At 42.4% G+C, this 26,572-nt stretch overlaps 1 protein-coding gene across 1 annotated transcript in view; it reads right to left on the reverse strand.

Moving 5' to 3' along the window:
- LOC126416831 (uncharacterized) overlaps positions 1 to 26,572 on the reverse strand; it is an 81,156-nt gene that overhangs the window by 33,234 nt on the left and 21,350 nt on the right. The window lies entirely within an intron of this gene.

A 26,572-nucleotide genomic window follows, 5' to 3' on the forward strand; every position in this document is an offset into this window, starting at 1 on the left:
CACCATGGACAGTGCAATGGCCGACAGCATTCACTTAAGTACCGAAATCAGTGGCGGCTGCGTAGAGTTGTCAGTGCTAACAGACGAACAATACTGCGTGAAGTAGCAGCGGAAATCAGCGTACGACAAACGAATCCGTTAGGACAGTGTGGTGAAATTTTTCATTAATGGAATGTGACAGTAGACGATCAACAGCACGACATCACAAGCAGCGCTCTTCAACAGATAGTAACCATATCAGTTGGACCCTGGAAGACTAGAGAAACGTGGGCTTCTCAGACGAGTCCAGAGTTTATTTGGAAAAAGCTGATGATAGGGTTCAAGGAGTGTGGCGTAGACTTCATGAAGCCATGGACGCATGTTATCTAGAAGGTACTGTGCTAGCTGGAGTATTCGGACAACAGCTCTATGAGCACAGTCTGCATTGTTGTCAGATTTATCCAAGATGGCGGCGATGTTGTCATTCAAGATGAAGGTATGTAGACTTGGCAACAGTGCATTACATCATCCAAGATGGTGGCTGTGACGTCGTTCAAGATGTCGGATTTTGGCGGCAGGTTTGAATTTTGGCAGGAAAGTGCCACACCCCCCCTCCCCCAGAATAAACGGCGGGAAGTTAAAATTCCAACAGGATAATGCATCACACCCCAGTTATGTCTACTAAGCAAAGAAAAACGCGGGAAGATAGGTCACTTGGCCTACCTCCACTAACCTAAGTCACCCAACCGCCACTTTCCCCAATGAACTGGCGGCATGTTTGAATTTTGGCGGTAAACAAAGGTCACTTGGGGTTCCGCTGCTAAGCTAAGAATATGTCATGAAAGAAAGGACACTTGTACCAACCTCACTGACCCGACTGCCACCTCCTCCTATGAACTGGCGCCAAGTCTGAATTCCAATAGGATAATGCATCACACTGCAGTTATCACTACTAAGCAATGAAAATTGGGGGAAGATAGCTCACTTGGCCTACCTCCACTAACCTAACTTACCTGACCGCCACCTCTTCCTACGAACTGGCGCCAAGTCTGAATTTTGGCAGTAAGGAAAGCTCAATTCGCATATCTCTACTGAGCTAAGAAAATGGCGTGAAAGAAAGGACACATACTAACCTCAGTCACCTGACTGCCACCACCTCTTCAGGATTCGTAGGAAAAAAGGAATTGTAGATAGGTCTTTATTTAAGCAAATTCATGCAGTACAGCCACCAGGTGTGTTCACCACGAGATCTGGACTCCAACTGACTTAGTACACTTCGCCACCAACAGAGGGCGCTCTCATCTGTGACATAATCCAAGATGGCGACAAACAGCGCGTTCACCACGAGGCCTGGACTCAAACTGACTTAGTACACAGCGCCACTGCCAGAGGGCGCTACCGTTACGTCAGCTGATGACGCAGGTACCGTAATCCAAGTAGGCGCGAACAGTGTGTTCACCACGACGCTTAGTACATATTGACACCACCAGGGAGCGCTACCATGGACTTGAAATCAATTTTCGCTAGTGCCACGCCCACATGGACATGGAAGGAAATACTTAAACTCTCCACAACGATCCTCAACCGGCCGCCACGTCTCCTTACCAACGTTTGCCGCCATATTAGATTATGTCACAAATCAGAGCGCCCTCTGTTGGTGGCGATGTATACTAAGTCAGTTGGAGTCCGGATCTCGTGGTGAACACACCTGGTGGCCGTACTACATGAAATTGCTTAAATAAAGACTTATCTACAAGTCCTTTTTTCCCAAAAATCTTTAGGAGGTGGTGGCGGTCGGGTGACTGAGGTTAGTGCAAGTGTCCTTTCTTTCGTGCCATTTTCTTAGCGTACTAGATATATGCGAATTGAGCTTTGCTTATTGCCAAATTCAGACTTGGTGCCAGTTCGTAGGAAGAGGTGGCGGTCAGGTAACTTAAGTTAGTTGAGGTAGGCCAAGTGAGCTATCTTTGCGCGATTTTTTTTTTTTTGCTTAGTAGAGATAACTGCAGAGTGATTCATTATCCTGTTGGAATTCAAACTCGGCGCCAGTTCGTAGGAGGTGGTGGCAGTCGGGTGAGTGAGGTAAGTACAAGTGTCCTTTCTTTCGCGCCATTTTCTTAGCTTAGCAGAGAAACCCCCTTTGTTTAGCACCAAAATTAAAACTTGGGTCCAGTTCATCGGAGGAAGTGGCGGTTGGGTGGCTTAGGTTAGTGGAGGTAGGCCAAGTGACCTATCTTCCTGCGATTTTCTTTGCTTAGTAGAGATAACCAAGGTGTGATGCATTATCCTGTTGGAATTTGAACTTCCAGCCATTTTTTTCTGGGGGAGGGGGGCGTGGCACTTTCCCGCCAAAATCCGCCAACTGGAATGACGTCACAGTCTCCATCTTGGATGAGGTCATGTGCTTTTGCCAAGTCTACACACTGCCATATTGGATGACATCTTCGCCGCCATCTTGCATACATCTGGCAACAATGCAGACTGTGCTCATAGTGCTGTTGTCCCCATACTAGCTGGCGGTGGCTGCATAATGCATAATGGTGTGAGCTGTGTTTACACGGAATGGACTGGGTTCTGGTTGTGTTCCGCTCCTACGAGACCATTTGCGTCCATTCATGGATGGGCATGTTCCCAAACGGAATAGAGGTTTTGGAAATTTGTGGTAAGGTATGATGGGTCTAAACTGCTGAGGTCGTCGGTCCCTAAACAAACTCACGCTAAAGGCAATACACACACCCATGCTGGAGGGAGGACTTGAACCTCCGACAGCAGGGAGCCGCACGGACCGTGACAAGACGCCTAAGACTGCGCGGCTACCCCGCGCGGCAATAGAAGTCTCATGGATGACAATGCACCATGTTACCGGCCACAGTCGTCGGCAACTGGTTTGAATAACATTCTGAATAATTCGAGCGAATCATTTTAGCACACAGATCGCCCGACTTGAATCCCATCGAATATTTATGGGAAATAATAGAGAGGACAGTTCGTGCACAAAATCCTGCACTGCCAACACCTACCACAATTATTAAGGACAGCGATGGAGGCAGGATGGATCAGTTTTTCCGTAGGCGACCTCCAACGACTTGTTGAGTCCGTGCCACGTCGAGCTGCTGCACTGCGCGAGGCAAAGGAGGCGTGACACTGTGGCAGGAGGCACTGCGTGAGTTTTGTCACCTCAGCGTAGTGGTGTGCTGCTTGGCACAATCATGTCAACTAAATATCTGGGCGTAACGTTGTAAGAGAGACACGAAATGTAATCTGCACTAAATGCCGGTTGTATGGAAGGCGAATGGTCGACTTCCGTTCATTGATATAATTCTAGGAAAGTGTAGCTCATCTATAAAAAGAGACCACATAAAGGACAGTTATGCGACCCACTCTAGAATGCTGCTCAAGTGACTGGGATCCCCACTGCGCCAGATTAAAGGACTACGCCCAAGAAAATTAGAGCCGTGCTGCTAGATTTGGTACCGGTGGTTTAGATAAACATGCCGGTATTACGGAAGTGCTCCTGAGATCTCCTGCTATACCCGCAGGACATGACAGATAGTTTAATTTGTGGAAGGGGGCCAAAATGAGTGGCCATCAGTTCCACTCGAAAATACTACTTTATTCATTTGACAAATATTAGAAGAGTAAAGAAAACATTAAAAACAGAGCAAGCCAAACATTAATTTTAGAACTTAATTCCCGGCTAAATGCACCATTCAATCTCACGCCTCAAGGGCAAAACAACTTTAATTTAAAATCGGCTAGAAGCCATACATATACAAAAAACAAGGACAAATAAGAAAAGGCAGCACATCAAACGGCGCACAAAAGTTTCCAAATGTCGGCCTGGAATTCAAACACTAACGCTCGCTTAGGTGAGACAGGCAGTCGACCCAACAATTTTCAATCCGACGGCAACCCATCCGACAGACAGTCAACGGACCAAGCGCCAGGATAACTTCCGCTCCACCTGACCAGCACACAACAGGGTTCGGTTGTTTTTGGGGAAGGAGACCAGACAGCGAGGTCATCGGTCTCATCGGATTAGGGAAGGACGGGGAAGGAAGTCGGCCGTGTCCTTTGAAAGGAACCATCCCGGCATTTGCCTGGAGCGATTTAGGGAAATCACGGAAAACCTAAATCATGATGGCCGGACGCGGGATTTTACCGTCGTCCTCCCGAACGCGAGTCCAGTGTCTACACACAACAGGGAGTTCAATGGAACAATGCAGAAGCTATCGGCGCCCACAACGAATTACACATTCAGCTGTCAAACTACACGCCGCGCTGGACAGCCACGACACGACGAGGAAAATACACTGCCTGAGCTTACGTCAACGGCCTGGGCAGGTAACCGGAACTTTAACGGCCACAAGGCAGAAGATTCCGCTGGTGCACTTCAATTCAAAATAATCAAGTTAAGTTAAACTCCACAGGAGAGCGGCTAGAATTTCGTCAACTTGAGAACACGTTGTTGCTCGCGGGAGTGTCCCAACAGCACACATACGACACAATGTGAACAGTTGGGGCCGGCTGGTAGATTAAGTAAAGACTCAACTTTCGTGTCCGGGATCGGCGAGCCACGGACCTCGTAGCAATGGGAACAGCCCCTCACACTCCGACCGCGCGTGGACGCCGCCAGCGGCACCGGCCAGACACGCGCCACGGAGACTGCCTCGCTGCTCCACGCCAACCGACCAACTCCTCGCTCACGGCACAGCCGGAAACTGTAAGCGCGAGGCCAAAGATAGTAAGTAGTAGGGTGCGAATATCGATACACTCTGCTGCTGCGACTCGCGGAGAGAGAGGATAACAGCATAATCGCGATAACCGCGAGAGACTAGTCACAGAATAGCAACCAAGGTTTAATGCAAAGTATAACGCGAGCCAGAGACGGCTCAACTCCGTGAACTCAAATGGAAGTCCTTGGAGTGAGCAGACGTTCTTTCTATGAAATATTACCAAGAAACTTTAAAGAATCGCCAAATACAACAGCCTGCAAAGCGATCCTACTGACACCAACGCAATCCCGCTTAAGTACAGGGAAGACAATAAAAATCAACCCTTTTACGCAAGCCTACGGACAGTCGTTTCTCTGTCGCTCCTTTTGCGATCGGAACGGGAAAGGGAATGACTAGCGGTGGTACAAGTACCCGCCGCCACGCATCGTACTGATTTTGTAAAGTTACGTGACACGATTCCCAGCGTTCTGTTGTTTTCCTAGGCGGGAACGTCTCATACCAGATGAGTGTAGCCCCAAATGTTTGCGTGGTAGAGCGTACGCGTACGTGGAGACAGTGTTTGGGCAGCAATCGCCGACATAGTGTAACTGAGGCGGAATAAGGGGAGCCAGTGCGCATTCGCCGAGGCAGATGCAAAACCGCCTTAAAAAACATCCACAGGCTGGGCGGCACACCAGACCTCGACGCTAATCCGCCGGGCGGATTCGTGCCGGGGACCGGCAAGCCTTCGCGCTCGGGAAGCAGCGCATTAGACCGCGCGGCTAGCAGGGCGGGCTTTCACATGTTTACTTCGTTTTCCTCTTCGGAAATTTCTTTTCTGACAGGAAGTCACGAATCCAGTTGCACAACTGAGACGATACTCCAAGGGCAAGCAATTCGACTAGAAGTCGTTTTTGAGAAACCATGTCAAAAATGTTCTGCAAATCTAGAAATATGGAACCAATTAGACATCCCCTGTCGGCAGCATCTACTAATTCGTAAGAGTAAAGCGCAGGTTGTCATTCAAAAGAACGATATTTTCTGAATCCGTGTCAACAAATCGTTTCCTTCCAGGTAATTCATAATGCTTGGACACAGTATATGTTCCAAAAAACAACTGCAAATCATCGTTAGCGATACGGATTTGGAGTTACTCATATTTCCTTTCTAGGGTACTGAAGTGACTTGTGCAACTTTCCAGTCTTTAGGTACGGATCTTTCGGCGAGCGACTGGTTGTATACTACGCTAAATATGGAGCTATTACAGGGTGTTTCAAAAATGACCGGTATATTTGAAACGGCAATAAAAACTAAACGAGCAGCGATAGAAATACACCGTTTGTTGCAATATGCTTGGGACAACAGTACATTTTCAGGCGGACAGACTTTCGAAATTACAGTAGTTACAATTTTCAACAACAGATGGCGCTGCAAGTGATGTGAAAGATATAGAAGACAATGCAGTCTGTGGTTGCGCCATTCTGTACGTCCTCTTTCTGCTGTAAGCGTGTGCTGTTCACAACGTGCAAGTGTGCTGTAGACAACATGGTTTATTCCTTAGAACAGAGGATTTTTCTGATGTTGGAATTCCACCGCCTAGAACACAGTGTTGTTGCAACAAGACGAAGTTTTCAACGGAGGTTTAATGTAACCAAAGGACCGAAAAGCGATACAATAAAGGATCTGTTTGAAAAATTTCAACGGACTGGGAACGTGACGGATGAACGTGCTGGAAAGGTAGGGCGACCGCGTACGGCAACCACAGAGGGCAACGCACAGCTAGTGCAGCAGGTGATCCAACAGCGGCCTCGGGTTTCCGTTCGCCGTGTTGCAGCTGCGGTCCAAATGACGCCAATGTCCACATATCGTCTCATGCGCCAGAGTTTACACCTCTATCCATACAAAATTCAACCGCGGCAACCCCTCAGCCCCGCTACCATTGCTGCACGAGAGACATTCGCTAACGATATAGTGCACAGAATTGATGACGGCGATATGCATGTGGGCAGCATTTGGTTTACTGACGAAGCTTATTTTTACCTGGACTGCTTCGTCAATAAGCAGAACTGGCGCATATGGGGAACCGAAAAGCCCCATGTTGCAGTCCCATCGTCCCTGCATCCTCAAAAAGTACTGGTCTGGGCCGCCATTTCTTCCAAAGGAATCATTGGCCCATTTTTCAGATCCGAAACGATTACTGCATCACGCTATCTGGACATTCTTCGTGAATTTGTGGCGGTACAAACTGCCTTAGACGACACTGCGAACACCTCGTGGTTTATGCAAGATGGTTCCCGGCCACATCACACGGCCGATGTCTTTAATTTCCTGAATGAATATTTCGATGATCGTGTGATTGCTTTGGGCTATCCGAAACATACAGGAGGCGGCGTGGATTGGCCTCCCTATTCGCCAGACATGAACCCCTGTGACTTCTTTCTGTGGGGACACTTGAAAGACCAGGTGTACCGCCAGAATCCAGAAACAATTGAACAGCTGAAGCAGTACATCTCATCTGCTTGTGAAGCCATTCCGCCAGACACGTTGTCAAAGGTTTCGGGTAATTTCATTCAGAGACTACGCCATATTATTGCTACGCATGGTGGATATGTCGAAAATATCGTACTATAGAGTTTCCCAGACCGCAGCGCGATCTGTTGTTGAAAATTGTAACTACTGTAAATTCGAAAGTTTGTCTGCCTGAAAATGTACTGTTGTCCCAAGCATATTGCAACAAACGGTGTATTTCTATCGCTGCTCGTTTAGTTTTTATTGCCGTTTCAAATATACTGGTCATTTTTGAAACACCCTGCATATTAGCATACTCTGAAAGGAACCTGACTGGTGCACAATCTGGACCGGAGGTCTTGCCTTTTTTTTTTTTTTTTTTAATGATTTAAGCTGTTTCGATACACCGAGGGTATATACTTCTAACGATGTTCGTAGTTGCTCCTGATTCGAATTCTGGAGTATTTAATTCGTCTCCTTTGAGGAAGGAATGCTGGAAAACTATTTATAATAACTTTGCTTTAGTGTCACCGTCGCCACCATCACAATTGGTATTACGCCGTGAAGATAGAGCCTTGCCGCTGGTGTATTCGACCAGGATCCCTTTGAGTTTTCTGCCAAGTTTTGAGACAGAGTGTCGTTGTGGAAACTATTAAAAACATCTCGCAGTGAAGTTCGTGCTTAATTTCGAGCTTCGGTAAATCTTCCCCAGTGTTGGGGATTTTGCGTTCTTTTAAATTTTGCACTCTTTTTCGTTGCTTCTGCAACACTGTTCTGAAGTTTTTTGTGTACCAAAGGTGTTCCTGGAGCCAGTCCGTAGCAGTTCTGGACGTGTGGGGTGTCGCACTATTCTGCTGGAATTGCCCAAGTCCGTCGGAATGCACAATGGCCATGAATGGATGCAGGTATTCAGACAGCATTCTTACGCACGTGTCACCTGTTAGTGTCGTACCTAGCTGTATCAGGGATCCCATATTACTCCAACTGCACACGCCTCACACCATTAAAAAGCCTCCACTAGCTTGAACAGTCCCCTGCTGACATGCAGGGTCCATGAATTCATGAGGTTGTCTCCACACCCGTACATGTCCATCCGCTTGATACATTTTGAAACGTGATTCATCCGACTAGGCAGTATGTTTCCAGTCACCAACAGTCCAATGTCGGTGACGACGGGCCCAGGCTAGGAGTAAAGCTTTGTGTAGTGAAGGCATCAAGGGCACACGAGTGGGCCTTCGGCTTCGAAAGCCCATATCGATGATGTTCCGTTGAATGGCTCGCACACTGACACTTGTTGGTGAGCTAGCACCGAAATGTGCAGATCGCTTCCCGTGCCCAGGTTCCCGGTTTCGATTCCCGGCGGGGTCAGGGATTTTCTCTGCCTCGTGATGACTGGGTGTTGTGTGGTGTCCTTAGGTTGGTTAGACTTAAGTAGTTCTAAGTCCTAGGGGACTGCTGACCATAGATGTTAAGTCCCATAGTGCTCAGAGCCATTTGAACCATTTGAAATGTGCAGCAATTTGCGGAAGGGTTGAACCTGTGTCACTTTGAACGATTCTCTTCAGCCGTCGTTAGTCCCGTTCTTGCTGGATCCTTTTCCGGCCACAGCAATGTCGTAGATTTCATACTTTATTTTATTCCTGATATTCACGGTACACTCGTGAAATGGTCGTACGGGAAAATGTTCACTTAATCGCTAGTTCGGAGATGCTGTGTCCCATCGCTCGTGCATCGACTCTAACACCACGTTCAAACTCAGTTAAATCTTGATTCTTGTCTTGCGTAGGCGTTGCCGACCGCAGCGCCGTGTTTTGTCTGTTTACATATCTCTGTATTTGAAAACGTATGCCCGTATCAGTTTCTTTGGCGCTTCACTGTAGCTCTCAATTGTCGTAAATACTATTTCTCTGAATTTAAACCACGTCTAGTCTGCGAGTACATAGCCAGACTAAGGATCAATTTGCTGCCCGACTGACACCGGGAGAGGGAATGACGACTGTTTACATGCATTCCCACCTGTTGCGAAACGATGTCTCATTATTGGCAAACTAAGTGTTAACCAATGGTAGAGGTAATCATGAACTTGTCTTTTCCTGTTATGTTCTTAAGGAACCTATTTAACAGGCTCATACGGAAGGAAATAGGATTGTCTGGGATGTATAGGCAAGCTTGTGTGTAGAATGAGAACGGAGCTGGCCGATAAGAAAGCTTCATTCTCGGTGGAAAGTTTGTCGCAGCTAAAAAGAAATTTCCGGTGTGTCCAACTATTACAGCTCACCTTATGCACATGAAATGACTTAGAGGTATCAGTGATCTATTTTTTCCTAGACGGGTTGCTTTACTGACTGCAACTTTTCATCTGTTTAGCTATCGAGATAAAGGCGTAGGCTTAGTTTTCTAAACAGAACAATGCTAATTTGTTGCTCAAAACTATCAGCCACACTGAGGCAGAATTGATTGTGTAACAAATTAGTCGTGTCTGCCAGGTACGAATATCTGTGAAACTCACATTCTACCGAGCGAGGTGGCGCAGTGGTTAGACACTGGACTCGCATTCGGGAGGACGACGGTTCAATCCCGCGTCCGGCCATCCCGATTTAGGTTTTCCGTGATTTCTATAAATCACTCCAGGCAAATGCCGGGGTGGTTCCTCTGAAAGGGCACGGCCGACATCCTTCCCCCTCCTTCCCTAATCCGATGAGACCGATGACCACGCTGTCTGGTCTCCTTCCCCAAACAACCAAACCAAACTCACATTCTACTGTAGTTCTTGCAGTAAGCTGGATAATTTGTGTTGCAGACGTTCAACCACTTTTAATGGAGACAAGGGTACGGAAGCCAAAATTACAAAGTGACGGTTGGGATACAGTTTGCACGAATGCAGTGGTGGGACTTCAGAATAAGATAACGAAAACTGACAAACAGCGCACAGCCGTCTGATTCACAACTTAAAGATCACGGTCTAGAGAATTAGATCAACTGTAGAACGCTCCTCATGCTACTGTAATTAGAGTGTCATCAGTTTTAACAAAAGAAAAATGCAGCCTCATTACGTTACAAAGCTGCAAAATATTCCCATAAAATCGTAACCGTACTGCTTAATTACTATAAAAATATCCACCAATTCTGTCAGCGATGTGAAATTTCGTAAGTAGCGAATTTAAGTTCTGCAAATAAGCGGTTATTCAGAGACCTATGATGGCTTCCTATTTGCGTTTATTTAGTTACATGCAAAAGTAGTTTATAATGGTGGTCATGAATTGTTTCCCAGGTTGATATGCACGTGGATTAGCCGCGATCTTTTTTATTTGGGAGTCGATGCCCACTACCCAGTCTATTCTTTAGCATGAAACATTAAGAGTTTAACGTTTCGTCGAATTCAGTGTAATTCTTTACACCGGAACATTTGTTACAGAATTTTCTGAGGACAGCTTCAGGTGAAATTATGGGTGGAAACTGAAAGTAGAATGACTTTCATAACAACTGATTGAGCACAGAGGAGGATATGTTATAATACAAACAAAAAAGAGTAAAAATGTTAATATCGGAGGCATGTACCTAAAGACACAGGTGAGTGCAAAGGAAAAATATGTACATATAAGGTATAAGAATATTTCTTCAGTGAAGTTTCAATAGAGGAGGCCGACATATGCGTGGAACAGGATGGTGAACCATGGTGGTAAATTGAAATGTGAAAGAGGAATGGGAGATTTAAGCTCACAGATAGCTACAGGAGTGGAAGATGCAGTTTGTAGCTACTGGGAACAGTAGTGTTTATGAGTCTGTATATTACTATTACTTCGAGAATGTTTGTAAACCGTAAGAGTGCTGAATGACACCCTTGGGTAAATGTGTACTGCCATACTGTTTTGAGATATCAAGCTTCTGCAGTGAACCTGTCAATACACCAGCAAAATAATTAATAATTCAGAGCTCTCCAAAAGTGCTGAAGAGGAGTGAGAAAAACCTTATGGTCTCAGAGAACATGAAGGGGAAAACAACCCACATCCTCCGGTGGTGAACTATGTGCAACGCACTAGTGGTAAACATCGTTAGGGACAGCGTAACGTGGCCCTTTTTCTCTGAAACTATCCACAGACATTTTTCAGAGAGGCATAAGCAAATTCCCTTTATGAAGTAGTCGCTCGGTTACACTGCTCTACAACTGCAGATCTGGATTAGCATTGCCAATGGCTGTTTTTCGCTTCGCTGCTTTTCTACTATCTAGCTGGTGGAAGTTTCAAAGACTTGGAATCTTACGAGTTGGATGCACAAGGTAAGTGTCCTTTTGAGAGAAATTTGCCGCTTTTGTGCTCTGGGCAGGGCCCCGGCCACAGGCAGCAAGCCTTGCCTTCTCGCTCTCCCAGGTTTCTCTCCGGGAAGGTTGCGAGACAGGTGTTCTTCTGTCGAAAGAAACGTGGAATTCTTCGCAGAAGTCTAGTAACCAGATAAGAGATCTCTAAGCAGGTGCGGCTTCCCTCACAACGTGTTAATGTTCGTTGTGATGTCTCGGAGTAGCGTTCGGATTAACTATGTACAGAGTTTTTCATTTTCCAGTTTCAGAATCACGTCATGGCGTAGGAGAAAGCTCTTAGCTCCAGCTGCCCGCTCTTAGTTGATTGGGTGAAGTATAATAAGTAGAAAACAGTACGAGATTGTTTAGCTCTGTTAAGCTTTTTTCTATGCGTCAGGATTCGGCATATCTGCGCTCATAGAACGGCCATTTCCCTCTCTGGCAGAAAGACGGCCGAGTTTCAGACGTACTTGCACACTACTCTTCACTTAGGGTTTTCGCAAAGTAAGCACTTCGCTTTAGAGTTTTGTAAAGTACACTTCGTCTTAGGTCATAGTACAGTGAACAGTTCGCTTTAGGCTCTTGTAGATTAAGGTCTTCGTGTTAGGACCGAGAGAAGACTCATGAAATGAACCTTGCTGTCACTGAAAGGATGTCTGTATAAAGAGTGGGCAGAATACGTATTCTGCAGCTGCTACAGCCGCTAGCTACGTGCATATTTTTGGCAATCATATGGTGTTACTGCATAACTTTCTGTGTACATTCTAAATGTAATTAACAGCTTATGCAGTCACTCGCCATGTATGCGGATTATTAACAGAACTGTTTCATCATCCTTACCCACCTGTGCCTAGTGTTGTAATCTCATTTCCGCTTGTTACTAGGTGCTCATAAATTCCAGTTGGTAAATCTGATGTTCAAAGATGACAAATCTAATTGTTATAGTGATCATTCGTTTTCATTCGTAGCTAGAAGCTTCGTCCTCCTGTTAATATGAGAGGTGTGGTACTCATTTGTTTAATGTTAATTGGGCCACTGCCATTAATATTCCTTTGAACTAGACGTTTTACGTCGCTCGAGAGTATACTGGTTTAAATTAATTTGCATGATCATTTGGACTGGTTCCTCACTCTGTTGGCCATGAGAGTTTGGTGCTGCCCGTCCCAAGGCATGCTATAACAATGACCATCATTCCACCTAAGATTGTGATGGCCCTGCTAGGAAATTAGACATTGACAGTTTTCTGACATGCGCAATCGCCTCTTGAGGCACCATAATAAGGTTCTGTCGATCCTTATCCAGGATTTTCGAAGCTTGGAACCCTTTAATTTTTGGAAAAAAATTGTGTGTGAAACCTTATGGGACTTAACTGCTAAGGTCATCAGTCCCTAAACTTACACACTACATAATCTAAATTATCCTAAGGACAAACACACACACCCATGCCCGAGGGAGGACTCGTACCTCCGCTGGCACCAGCCGCACAGTCCATGACTGCAGCGCCTCAGGCCGCTCGGCTAATCTCGCGCGGCTAATTTTTGTAGTTAAATTTTCTTTTGACTAGCTTTAACCAGAAAAGTAGGACGAACACCCAATAATAACTGAACATCATCAAATCTACACCAAATTTAAAGGCATTTGCTTTCGCTCAATTGTGCTATTTTCCTAGCAAAGCAAAAGGTTAGTGAGTGCAAGTCCTTCGTATTCCTGAGTTCTCGTTGTTGAAATTTTAGAGGAAATATTTTATGTGTTTACATGTTCGGTTAGGAATTTTCTTGTGCTTCGTGATGTGTAAGTTAGGATTAAGGATAATTTGTCGCATCTGCGATCTGAATGTACACCGTTATAGTGAAATTCCACTGGTAGGTGATTTGCAAGGTTTGTTGTAAGTCATGTACTTCAGAACTGCGAGTGATTTAGACTTTGCAGTGATTTTCGTAAACAGTAAGATTTTTCATTACGTGACAGTATGTGTTTATGATTTGCTTTATGAGAAAATGAGAACGATGTCCTTTTATTGCACAGCGTAGACAACCTTATTTTTAGCATTTATGTAAGGAGGATTCCTTTAAATTTTGAAGTGAGTTGTGGAAATTATTAGTATGTTAGAATATGACGGTGTCGCAGGCAATAGATCATTTCGTAGCCGCTGGTCGCAGAAACGTGACACAAACTGTCGCCGATCACGTTCCAAATTCACCTTAACTTCCATTCGACGACGTGTTAGAGGATTTATCATCTTGTAAAGACAACGGGCCGATTAGGACCCTTCCAGTTAACTTGAAAGTTCAAGAAGATTACAGATTAGTAAGTCAATGGGAACTGGCACAAACGAGACCAATTGAAGTGAAGGAACAGGAAGTTAATGATAATAAAAGAGAAGTAGGAGAGCACAGTTATTCAGGGAATTCCAGAACAGATTGAAGCGAATCAGGAGAATACCTGTAGAGAAATAGTTAATGAAGTGGATGAGGTTCTGCCTGCTACAGATTTGCATCAGTTCGTTGTGTTACAAGAGGATTGAAAGAGTAGTGATGGAGGAAGACTTAACGAAATAGTAAGTTTGTGTCTGTTGCAAATTTGGCTGAGTTACCAGAAGTAGCTATGGAATCTGTAGTGACTATAAACCAGTGTCGGTGTTTCATGCAGCTGTTAGAAACGCACTGGGTTTAAACACGAGAAACTAGACAAAATATCAGGTTCTTTTCGAGGTAATGAAAATACGAAGAGCAGTAGCGGTATGGCGTACAAAAACGTTGGAGAATTACTGAGGAGTGTTTCCACGTGCGTGCTTTATTCTTCAGTTGTCGAAATCAGCCACTGGCGTGCAGTAGGCTACAATTGGAAGTAAAGTACATATAAAGGTGGGAATTCCTACACTGAGAACGTTGTGAGTCTCATTTTGTAATTCTTGTGTGATGAGGCGAAATTGGCTACAGTGCTCCACTTTGCTGTTAGACGGAATACAAATGTAGGATCTTTTTCTGTAAAGTGATAGGCTGAGCTAGCAAAAATCTAAAAATTAAGTAGGCAGAAAGTATTTTGTGCACTGATAGTGCGATAGGAGAAGTTATAAGCATTTGGAGCACTGGATGTACAACAGTAGACGTAGTCAGCACTGAAAAACTAGTATGTGAACACGTACGTAAATGCAGAAAATGAAAAATTTGTTTTATGTGGTGAGACGCCATAAATATCAGAGATGCACGAGATGTGAATGATCGGTTGGTGGACGTGTAGATGTGTTCAGATGATAAATATTGCGGAGCCACCATGAAACACCTGCTGCGAACAACGTGATGAGTGAGTTTTTGGATTCTAAAAGGTTACCGAAAACAAGGAGAAAGTCACGGAAAATCAGATTTATCAGCCATAAGCATTTCTAAGTATATTGTGGGCCATACCAAGTCAGGAAAATTATCCTCGTTATCGTTGTGGAAATTGAGAACATCAAAAGTCGAAAATCGGAAGGTAGACGACAATTATCTCATCTCAAGAAATTTGTTGAGTAAATAATCATGTTTACAGCCGCGGGTGGAGGAAGGAAGAAGATATGACAAACATCCCGGCGAGATTTATGCCGCTATTGCAGCATTGACAGGATCGAAGCAGTAAGTGCAATGGACGAGAAGGATTTATTTGCCCGACGAGGACATCTTGCGTATTACTATTGATATTTAAAGCCATTTGCGGGATGCCGAGATTGATTATTATCGGTAGCCAGAATGCCGAAGTTCTGTTGCCAAACGCGGAGAAGCTCCGACATTCTACACGCTAGTAGCGAGAGGCGCTGTGCGTCTGTTTAGCGAAGATTAGTTCTGCAGCACGACGCGTCACGTGAAGGTGCGTCTGTTCAAGGAATAGGAAGGCGTACGACTGACTGTGTGTCGTCTGAATACGCTGTTGTCTGGGTATGTGAAGATCGTCGAATGGAAATAAATGCCACTGTGATTAATCCTTTCCGGCCTAAAATTTATGTTTAATTACAAAAAAATTGAAATATTATTTTTGGTTTGTAAATTTTTCTAGCAACACATTTCACATGATTTCAATTTTATTATTATTAGCGTAATTTTTTCTAATGAGTCCACACAGACCCAATAATCATTACGCTGTTGCTGCTGCCATCTAGTGATCTAATTTACAGACTAGAATGCAATAGTGCCAAATGGAACCAGTGGGCTTTCGTAGACATTTCAAGAAGGTCTCAAAACTGTAGTTGGGTTCAAATGTACCCATTTGTGTAGAAGGGGCCGAAAGGTTTTTGCAGCAAAAACATCGCCCAGATACGAAAAGGATTAGTAACTGTAGAAACGCAGATAATGTGGAGTCCAACGAAAATAAGGCAAGAAAGTATTTGTGTTAAACTTCTCAATTTTAATGAGTGCAATACGAAACATTTTTGCTTTACACAGTAATTAAAGGTATATTACACTCGTGATCGTTCTACTATCCTCCGAAAACTATTTTGATTAAAAAGGCTCACTGTAAACTGCGTAAGAAAGGGACAAGACAAAATGCGAGATCATGACCCACCACGTAAATCAGGGAATATAATGAGATACGTTGCCATCACTATAATTGATCGTAGGGCGCACCAACAACCGTAGGTTGAAAGTGTACGCTACTCACTACTTTTTGCATGCCTAGTAACTGTGACCGCCCCTACTAACGCATGATTTCCTCCTCACTGAAATTCATCGTAAATGATAATGGATCATGCCTTTTTGTAATAAAACTTTCTGGGCAAGGATCACAGGATATATTTGTACATAATTTAAATGAAGTCGCATTTAATGATTAAGAGCCCTAGTTCTTAAAATATTTTAAATTTTTGAGGTCACAGAGCCATCAATTCAACTGCATTGTCGTTAGACTGTTTAGGATTAGAAGCTCTTACAAGACTATGGAGCCCAGAATCATGCTGTAGATGTTTTGCAACTTGGTACAATATTCATGCGCCAAAAGAGCCAAAGTAACTTTGGCGCCACAGTACATGTTTACTGCTCAGTTTTGTGTATTTTGAGGACAACAAACCGCAATTAGTAGTGTTATGGGGCAGTTTCGGTTAGATTTATTATTTCTTGTAATGTAGAATTCATTGTGGGCCACAAATGAATAATTAGTTCTACCGCTGCATAATTTGTACTTTGGGCGCGTGAACAGCGTAGTATCACGTGGTTGAGGTCTGCAATTTCAGTTGGGTGGTCTTCGCAGAACGCAGATGGCTGAACTTTCATCGCATACAAATGTGAAGGGTAACAGCCGTGACCAGCCGGATGCGCGTTATGGTAGTGGTATGACAATAGCTTGATTTGGGAGAACCAGCTTTTCGCGGAATACTCGTCTCTATTGTGGCATAACGTAGTCTTTTGGACTGTTGGGAGATATTCCACGTACGTGACCATTCTTGATAAACCTTTTTCTTCAAGCCAGAAACAAAATCTCTCTGTGGAAGGCGGTTGTAAGCAAGGCAGGACTAGTAAGGTCGACCATCACTTTGTTTTGCCAGCTGGTCCGCCATCTCGTTCCATGAGGTACCAGTGTGCCTTGATCCATAATAACTGGTCACATGTATGTTGCTTTCTTACTGACAGAGTAACTTAATAACATCGAGTACACGACGGTTAGTGCTGGAGCCCCATTGCTGCATTTCCAGGTTTTGCAGTGCACTCTTCGAATCCGTGACAATAAGAATGTCGATGAACTGACTCGTAGCATATTGAAGGGCTTCCTTCTACCCCGCAACTTCATCGCTTAGAAGGTTATCAAAAAATGGCCCGCATAATGAACCATCAGCCAGGCTTTTAGCCAATCTCATGGCCTAGTGAAGTTCGGTGGCGGGAGGAACAAGACTTCTGGTCAGGTGACTACAGGGTTATAAACACAAAATCAAATAGGGGTAATGCAGGAGTAGGTTTAATAATGAATAGGAAAATAGGAATGCGGGTAAGCTACTACAAACAGCATAGTGAACGCATTATTGTGGCCAAGATAGATACGAAGCCCACACGTACTACAGTAGTACAAGTTTATATGCCAACTAGCGCTGCAGATGACGAAGAAATTGAAGAAATGTATGATGAAATAAAAGAAATTATTCAGATAGTGAAGGGAGACGAAAATTTAATAGTCATGGGTGACTGGAATTCGAGTGTAGGAAAAGGGAGAGAAGGAAACGTAGTAGGTGAATATGGAATGGGGCTAAGAAATGAAAGAGGAAGCCGCCTGGTAGAATTTTGCACAGAGCATAACATAATCATAGCTAACACTTGGTTTAAGAACCATGAAAGAAGGTTGTATACATGGAAGAACCCTGGAGATGCTAAAAGGTATCAGATAGATTATATAATGGTAAGACAGAGATTTAGGAACCAGGTTTTAAATTGTAAGACATTTCCAGGGGCAGATGTGGACTCTGACCACAATCTATTGGTTATGACCTGTAGATTAAAACTGAAGAAACTGCAAAAAGGTGGGAAATTAAGGAGATGGGACCTGGATAAACTGAAAGAACCAGAGGTTGTACAGAGTTTCAGGGAGAGCATAAGGGAACAATTGACAGGAATGGGGGAAAGAAATGCAGTAGATGAAGAATGGGTAGCTTTGAGGGATGAAGTAGTGACGGCAGCAGAGGATCAAGTAGGTAAAAAGACGAGGACTAGTAGAAATCCTTGGGTAACAAAAGAAATATTGAATTTAATTGATGAAAGGAGAAAATATAAAAATGCAGTAAATGAAGCAGGCAAAAAGGAATACAAACGTCTCAAAAATGAGATCGACAGGACGTGCAAAATGGCTAAGCAGGGATTGCTAGCGGACAAATGTAAGGATGTAGAGTCTTATCTCACTAGGGGTAAGATAGATACCGCCTACAGGAAAATTAAAGAGACCTTTGGAGAAAAGTGAGCCACTTGTATGAATATCAAGAGCTCAGATGGAAACCCAGTTCTAAGCAAAGAAGGGAAAGCAGAAAGGTGGAAGGAGTATATAGAGGGTCTATACAAGAGCGATGTACTTGAGGACAATATTATGGAAATGGAAGAGGATGTAGATGAAGATGAAATGGGAGATACGATACTGCGTGAAGAGTTTGACAGAGCTCTGAAAGACATGAGTCGTAACAAGGCCCCGGGAGTAGACAACATTCCATTGGAACTACCGACGGCCTTGGGAGAGCCAGTCCTGACAAAACTCTACCATCTGGTGAGCAAGATGTATGAAACAGGCGAAATACCCTCAGATTTCAAGAAGAATATAATAATTCCAATCCCAAAGAAAGCAGGTGTTAACAGATGTGAAAATTACCGAACAATCAGATTAATAAGTCACAGCTGCAAAATACTATCGCGAATTCTTTACAGACGAATGGAAAAACTAGTAGAAGTCGACCTCGGGGAAGATCAGTTTGGATTCCGTAGAAACACTAGAACACGTGAGGCAATACTGACCTTACGACTTATTTTAGAAGAAAGAATAAGGAAACGCAAACCTACGTTTCTAGCATTTTTAGACTTAGAGAAAGCTTTTGACAATGTTGACTGGAATACTCTCTTTCAAACTCTAAACGTGGCAGGGGTAAAATACAGGGAGCGGCAGGCTATTTACAATTTGTTCAGAGACCAGATGGCAGTTATAAGAGTCGATGGACATGAAAGGGAAGCTGTGGTTGGGAAGGGAGTAAGACAGGGGTGTAGCCTCTCCCCGATGTTATTCAATCTGTATATTGAGCAAGCAGGAAAGGAAACAAAAGAAAAATTCGGAGTAGGTATTAAAATCCATGGAGAAGAAATAAAAACTTTGAGGTTCGCCGATGACATTGTGATTCTGTCAGAGACAGCAAAGGACTTGGAAGAGCAGTTGAATGGAATGGACAGTGTCTTGAAAGGAGGATATAAGATGAACATCAACAAAGCAAACCGAGGATAATGGAATGTAGTCGAATTAAGTCGGGTGATGCTGAGGGAATTAGATTAGGAAATGAGACACTTAAAGTAGTAAAGGAGTTTTGCTATTTGGGGAGCAAAATAACTGATGATGGTCGAAGTAGAGAAGATATAAAATGTAGTCTGGCAATAGCAAGGAAAGCGTTTCTGAAGAAGAGAAATTTTTTAACATCGAGTATAGATTTAAGTGTCGGGATGTCATTTCTGAAAGTATTTGTATGGAGTGTAGCCATGTATGGAAGTGAAACATGGATGATAAATAGTTTGGACAAGAAGAGAATAGAAGCTTTCGAAATGTGGTGCTACAGAAGAATGCTGAAGATTAGATGGGTAGACCACATAACTAATGAGGAAGTATTGAATAGGATTGGGGAGAAGAGAAGTTTGTGGCACAACTTGACCAGAAGAAGGGATCGGTTGGTAGGACATGTTCTGAGGCATCAAGGGATCACCAATTTAGTATTGGAGGGCAGCGTGAAGGGTAAAAATCGTAGAGGGAGACCAAGAGATGAATACACTAAGCAGATTCAGAAGGATGTAGGTTTCAGTAGGTACTGGGAGATGAAGAGGCTTGCACAGGATAGAGTAGCATGGAGAGCTGCATCAAACCAGTCTCAGGACTGAAGACCACAACAACAACAACATGGCAGTATTAACCTGTGTGGGAGGCTATCCAGAGGAAGTCTCTATGAACTTGAAGCACCACAGGGTCACATTATAAATGTAGTTGCTACACGACTGTGCGTGAACATTAACCCTCGTTGTGTACTTGCATCACGAGTCATGTCAATCAAAGACATGTAGAACACAGCTGTCAATGTCGAGGTTTTCTTTATTGTGTTTGTGGTAGAATGAACATTCTTGTATGAAACACACCACAACATTTGTGACTCATGAGCACTTCTGCAGCTGCTCACGTAATCTGCTGAGGACTGGTCAGATCATATAGTTGATAATTCTGAACTCCATGTTTGAACTTGCTGTGAGTCGGTTGGCAATGGCCATATTACTGCAAACAGCAGGCTGACGATACAGATTCTATGTTACTGAGCGTATTAACTCTAGTTGCGGTTTGTTATTTGCACAAGGAACAGACTCTGGACTTTGGGCGTTTAAAATCTTCATGTGTATGTACTGATACCAATTTTCTCAATACTGCCTTTGCCTCTTTTTGAAATTGCTCATTAACACAAGTCTTTGCTGATGAGCAGTTATCGAAAATGTTCGCAAGATTAATCTCCATTAATGCAATTACAATTTGCTGTATGCTTGATTTTTTGTGTTTATTGGCTTGTACTTCTATACGAACACACAGCTACGCAAGTATCATAAGAATAATTTTTATGTGTGGTTTGTTTTGAAACTGTTTTTCTGTAAATGTTTTTCGATTATCTTTCTATTCAGTGTACATTTATGCGTGGTTTGTTTTGAAACTGTATTTCTGTAAATGTTTTTCGAATATCTTTCTATTCAGTGTACATTGCTACACGATTTTCTTTTAACACAATTCCCTTCATATGTTTATCTACAAACAGGTCTATAGGAAGGTGCTGATTGCTGCGAAAAGGTCACTTAATGACAAAATAATATATAATGCAGAGAATAAAAGCATAGCAGTCTAGGATATTATAAAAAAGGAAGAGGGTAGAGGCAAAGAAACGCAGAATAACATACTGCTAAGGGAGGGGGATAAGGTAATAAATGATCCACAACAGTTTGCAAACTATGCAAATGAACATTTTTCAGGTATTGCAGAGAAGTTATGGCAAAAATTCCCAAAAACAAATATAACACCTGTAAATAATGTTGCACTAAATACAAACGACGCTACTTCCAACCACAGAGAATGAAGTCAATAAAACTGTACAGAAAGTAAAAAGGAAAAGTCAGTAGGCTTAGGTGAAGTACCAGTGTGTGTACTGAAACAATGTATAGAGATTATACAGGGCCCCTTAACAAATATAATAAATGACTGCTTCACATCAGGGACATCCCCAGAGCAGTTAAAACAGGCAAGAGTTGTACCTTTGCTTAAGAAAGGTAATGCAGAAGACATAGAAAATTGCCAGCCCATTTCCCATTCTCAAAAATAATAGAAGCAGTTATGAAAGACAGAGTAATGAATTACCTGAATGAATACAATCTTTTAAGCGAATCACAGTTTGGTTCCCGAAGAGGTAAAACTATGGAGTCAGCCATAGTAGAATTCACAAAGGTTGTAATTGATGCTCTCGACAAAGATGAGCGTGTTACAGGCATATTTTTGGACCTTTCTAAGGCCTTTTATACAGTTGACAACAAGATTGTATTAAATAAATGAGAAGCATTAGGAATAAGAGGGGTAGGTAATGACTGTTTTCGATCATATCTAGCAGGTAGGATACAAAGAGTAGAGATAACACATACTTCGGATAGATCTAAACATTTAGTAAAACACTTATCAGAACCAAAATACATTAATATAGGGGTTTCACAAGGTAGCATATTAGGACCAAAACTATTCTTGATATACATCAATGACTTCCCCAGTAGTGTTACTCATGGTGAAATAATTCTCTATTATAGTTACTGAGAAAACAAGAAAATTCCTTACAGGGAATCCAAGGAAGTTTACGATTGGTCATTAAGCAAAAAAGTGACATTGAACATAAAGAAAACTAATTCCATGCAATTCAGTTTGAAGAGGGAAAATGACAGTGTTAAATTAAATGAAGATGACACCTCTATAGACTGTGTAACAATTGCAAAATTTCTACGAATGAATATTGATTCTCAGTGGAAGTGGTGTGAACACACAAAGGTACTTGCAAACAGAATGTCATCAGCATGTTATGCCCTTAGAATCCTATCATCAGTGTCTAGCATGCAGTGTCTTTTAGTTACATACTATTCATATGTACGCTCAGTTCTTAGCTATTTTTTGGGAACAAATGCACAAAAGTATAAACACAATTTTCAAAATCCAGAAAAGAGCCATAAGAATCATAACCGAAAATGGTAGTCGAGCTCATTGTAAAGACCTGTTTAAAAACTGGGGATTTTAACTGTTCCGTGTGAATACATTTATCAGTCAATTGTACATAAAAAATAAGTAGTTAATGCATAAACAGTTCTTTCCATGTCCATGGAAGAAGAGCTAGACTCACATTTGCCAAGAAAAAATAAACATAAAACTCAAAACTGCATTATCTACCAAGGGGACAAAAGAAATAGCAAAAATAAACTTTTTTCAAAAAGGCAGCTAAAAAGTACCTGTTATGCAATACATTTTGTACATTGAAGGATTACGTAGATAAAATAGAGTAGGGGGTTTGGTATAAAAACAGATTATAGAAATAAATAATAATGATGATTATAAAACATCCAACATTCCACATAACACCTTCACACTGTGTTTTTCCTTCTTTTTTCCCTTTTCTAGAAAAACGTACCCCCAAGCTACGCATTGCACAGTACTACCACCTCTTCCTCTTTCTGAGCTGAACATCTCACTCATTATAGAGGGATGCTGACTCAGTTTTTCAGGATAGCAAAAAGGAAGTTGTGGTACAGAAGATGGTCCAGAGATCATCAGTGTGCTTGTGAGTGTAGTGAGTGAAGCGTTATGAAATAATGTATGTACAGTGTGTGCAGTGACTGACAGTGAGATATGAGTAAACACTATGGTATTACGTTATTTAATAAGTTACTTGTAAAAAAAGTATTTTATACCAGGAGGAAATCTAATGGTTGGTCATCAGATGACCAAAACGAACTGTAAAATGATTTAGGTAAGATATCTGTATTGTGCGAAAAGTGGCAATTGACCCTGAATAAAGAAATGTGTGAAGTTATTCACACGGGTACTAAAAGAAATCAGCTAAATTTCCACTATGCGATAAGTCACGCAAATATGAAGGCTGTAAATTCAACTAAATACTTAGGGATTACAGTTACAAATACCCTATTAGAATACCAAATTGGAACGATCATATAGGTAATGTTGTGGGTAGAGCCAAGCAAAGACTGCGATTCATTGGCAGAACACTTAAAAGGTGCAGGAGGTTTACTAAAGAGACTGCTTACACCATGCTTGTCCGCCCTATTCTGGAGTATTCCTGTGCGGCGTGGAATCAGCATCAGGTGGGAATGACGGATGACATCGAAAAAGTTCAGAGAAGGGCAGCTCGTTTTGTATTATCGCGAAATAGGGCAGATAGTGCCACAGACACGATATTTGAATTGGAGTGGCAGTCAATAAAACAAAGGCGTTTTTCGTTGCGACAGGATCATATCATGAAATTTCAATCACCAGTTTTCTCGTCCGATTGCGAAAACATTCTGATGGCACGCACGTACGCAGGGATAAATGATCGTCACGATAAAATAAGAGAAATCAGGGCTCGCACAGAAAAATTTAAGTGCTCGTTTTTCCCTCACGCCGTTCGAGAGTGGGACGGTAGAGAGACAGCTTTAAGATGGTTCACTGAACCCTCTGCCAGGCACTTTATTGTGAATAGCAGAGTAATCATGTAGATGTAGAGGTCTCACTAGAAGTCTGTATATGTATCCGTATACGAATTAGCTTATTTTAAATTGGTCTAAACTTGTAAATACTTTGATATGTCCTATATCCTTGTAAAAAGAGATCTACAGATGAATAAAGTTACTACTACTACTACTACTATTTTGTGATATATTATATGTTATGTAGCAGGCTATGGTTTAGACTGAATGACTGAGCTGAACCTGCTGAATAAGAGGCGAGAATGACATTATGTCTTGTAAACTGTATTGCGAATGTATGAACGTTAACAACATGGCATATCTGTGAATGTGCCAGTCTGTAATGGTGCTGCCACTATGCAAAAACATTTTAAAATAACAAATTCTGAATTTGCAATATTGAATTTCCGGTGTTCCCTTATCATTAGGCATTCCCTGAAACAAAATTTCCCATTACACTAGTATGTATGACTGAGCGTGAAATGGCTTCAGACGAGTATACTTAAGAAATTTTGGGATGAACCACTTGGCACAAAGTTGAGTGGCCAACAGTGGCATGACTCTTACCAGTCAAACAGAAACAAAAAAAAAAAAAAAGAAAAAATGCTCCTACTCCAGTTGAAAATGTTTGTAATTAAATTTTGCTACAGATGAGTGCTACCGTTGCCAGTGACTGTTTCTCATTTCGCTGTCAATTTTTCTGCTTTTACTATGTAGCTGGCGAAGGTTACGAAGACCTCAAAGCTTACAAGTTGAATGTGTGAAATAAGTGAGATTTTAAGAGGATTTTGCCGCTATAAAATTGTTGTGCTTTTGGACAGCGGCCTGGATGCAGGTGGCGAGGCTGGTCTTCTCGTTCCGTCAGCTCGCTCTCTAAGAAGATTGCGAACATTCGTCCTGCTGGCGATAGATCCTTGGAATTCCTCTCTCATTGGGCGGCAATTTCCAGCTCTGGCAGCAAGTTAAGGGGCTCCGGAACGCCCTATACTTGCAATGTTAAAATAACGCTTATAAATTACATCTTTCCTCACAAAGTATTTGAGGTAGGAAGTTGAACCTTTTACAGATTATTTATTGGAATATGGGCTACAACTTAACACAGGGATTTTACAAAATTTTAGTTCAGTTATTAAAGATGATTTTTTTTCAATTGTTATGAAAATTCACAACATTTTTTTGCAATTTTTTATTTATATATTCAAAAATATACAGTCTTTTTCGAAAAAGGCTGTGTTAAATTATGCAGAAGGTACTGTGTAACATTTCAAAAAATGGTTCAAATGGCTCTGAGCACTATGGGACTTAACATCTGAGGTCATCAGTCCCCTAGAACTTAGAACTACTTAAACCTAACTAACCTAACGACAGCACACAGCCATGCCCGAGGCAGGATTCGAACCTGCGACCGTAGCGGTCGCGCGGTTCCAGACTGAAGCGCCTAGAAACGCTCGGTCACCTCGGCCGGCGTGTAACATTTACGGAAAGTTTGAAACAAATATGTTTGGAAGATCCTTAGAAAACATGTAATTAGTATGAGAAAATAAAAGTTTTGGGAATCGAGCGACAAAGATTGGATTAACTTTTTAGTGCATTCCAGGTCCATAGGATGGATTATCTTCATTCTCTGCAAACTCCTCCTCCAGCTTCCTCTTGTTCCTCCTCCTGTTTACTCTTGCTTGTATTTCTAGACTCTTTACAGCCCTGTCTGCAGCCCGAAGGCGTTCCTTGTCTAAAGCAAGCATCGCTCGTTGTTGTGTTCGTAGATTTTGCTACCATTTTCTTCAGTTGCAGTTACTGCAACACTGTTCCAAAAGGTGGTCATGTATGAACACTTATCACATTTCAGTTGTATTTCAGTAGCAAGTCCTACGTGCTTTATTATGGAGAGTTCCAGACCAACTTCACTACAATGAATACATCTTACACAGTTTGAAAAAATTCCTTTGAGAACCGACATATCAAATATTTCATTCACATCCGATTCGCCCATAAAACATTCATAGTTTTCACTCATTGAACCAAGCTTCTTCTGTGAAGTATTTTCTTTCCCACTTTGACTGCTATGGGCAGGTGTACTTGAGAGGTTAGGTTAACTCACTTGGTTATCGTCTTTATTGTTTACAGTAATAACACATACCTTTGGCTTTCCAACATTTCTCCTTTTCTTAAAAGCCTTCAGAGGATTTCTAATAACTTTACTTTTACTCATTATTATACTTCAACAAAACAGAGACTCAAGAAACAGAATTAATTACGAATATTTTCGAGATAACGACAGAGTAAATAAACATGAAACAATCGACAATCACACCAGCGATATATATTGAACCATCACAGGTTAGCCACAACACATACTTTATCTCACATCACTAAAATGTACCTGATGAACACGGACGTTAATAATAACACCATTTGACAGCAGTTTAACAGCGCCACAGTGGGCCACGCCCATGTAGAACACATTTCAAAAAAAATTTAAAAATAGTTGTAGTCTTCGGAATTGAATAAATTATATATCTATTAAAAGGTAATAGTCTGCAGATTCAGAAAACGCAAATAAGTAAAAATTGAACTTTTCATGATTTTGAGCCTTTCCGGAGCCCCTTAACCGAGTTTCAGTTGGCTCTTGAAGAACACACTTCGCT

Source organism: Schistocerca serialis, chromosome 8 (assembly GCF_023864345.2).
Source record: "Schistocerca serialis cubense isolate TAMUIC-IGC-003099 chromosome 8, iqSchSeri2.2, whole genome shotgun sequence".
NCBI classification, from domain to species: Eukaryota; Metazoa; Arthropoda; class Insecta; order Orthoptera; family Acrididae; genus Schistocerca; species Schistocerca serialis.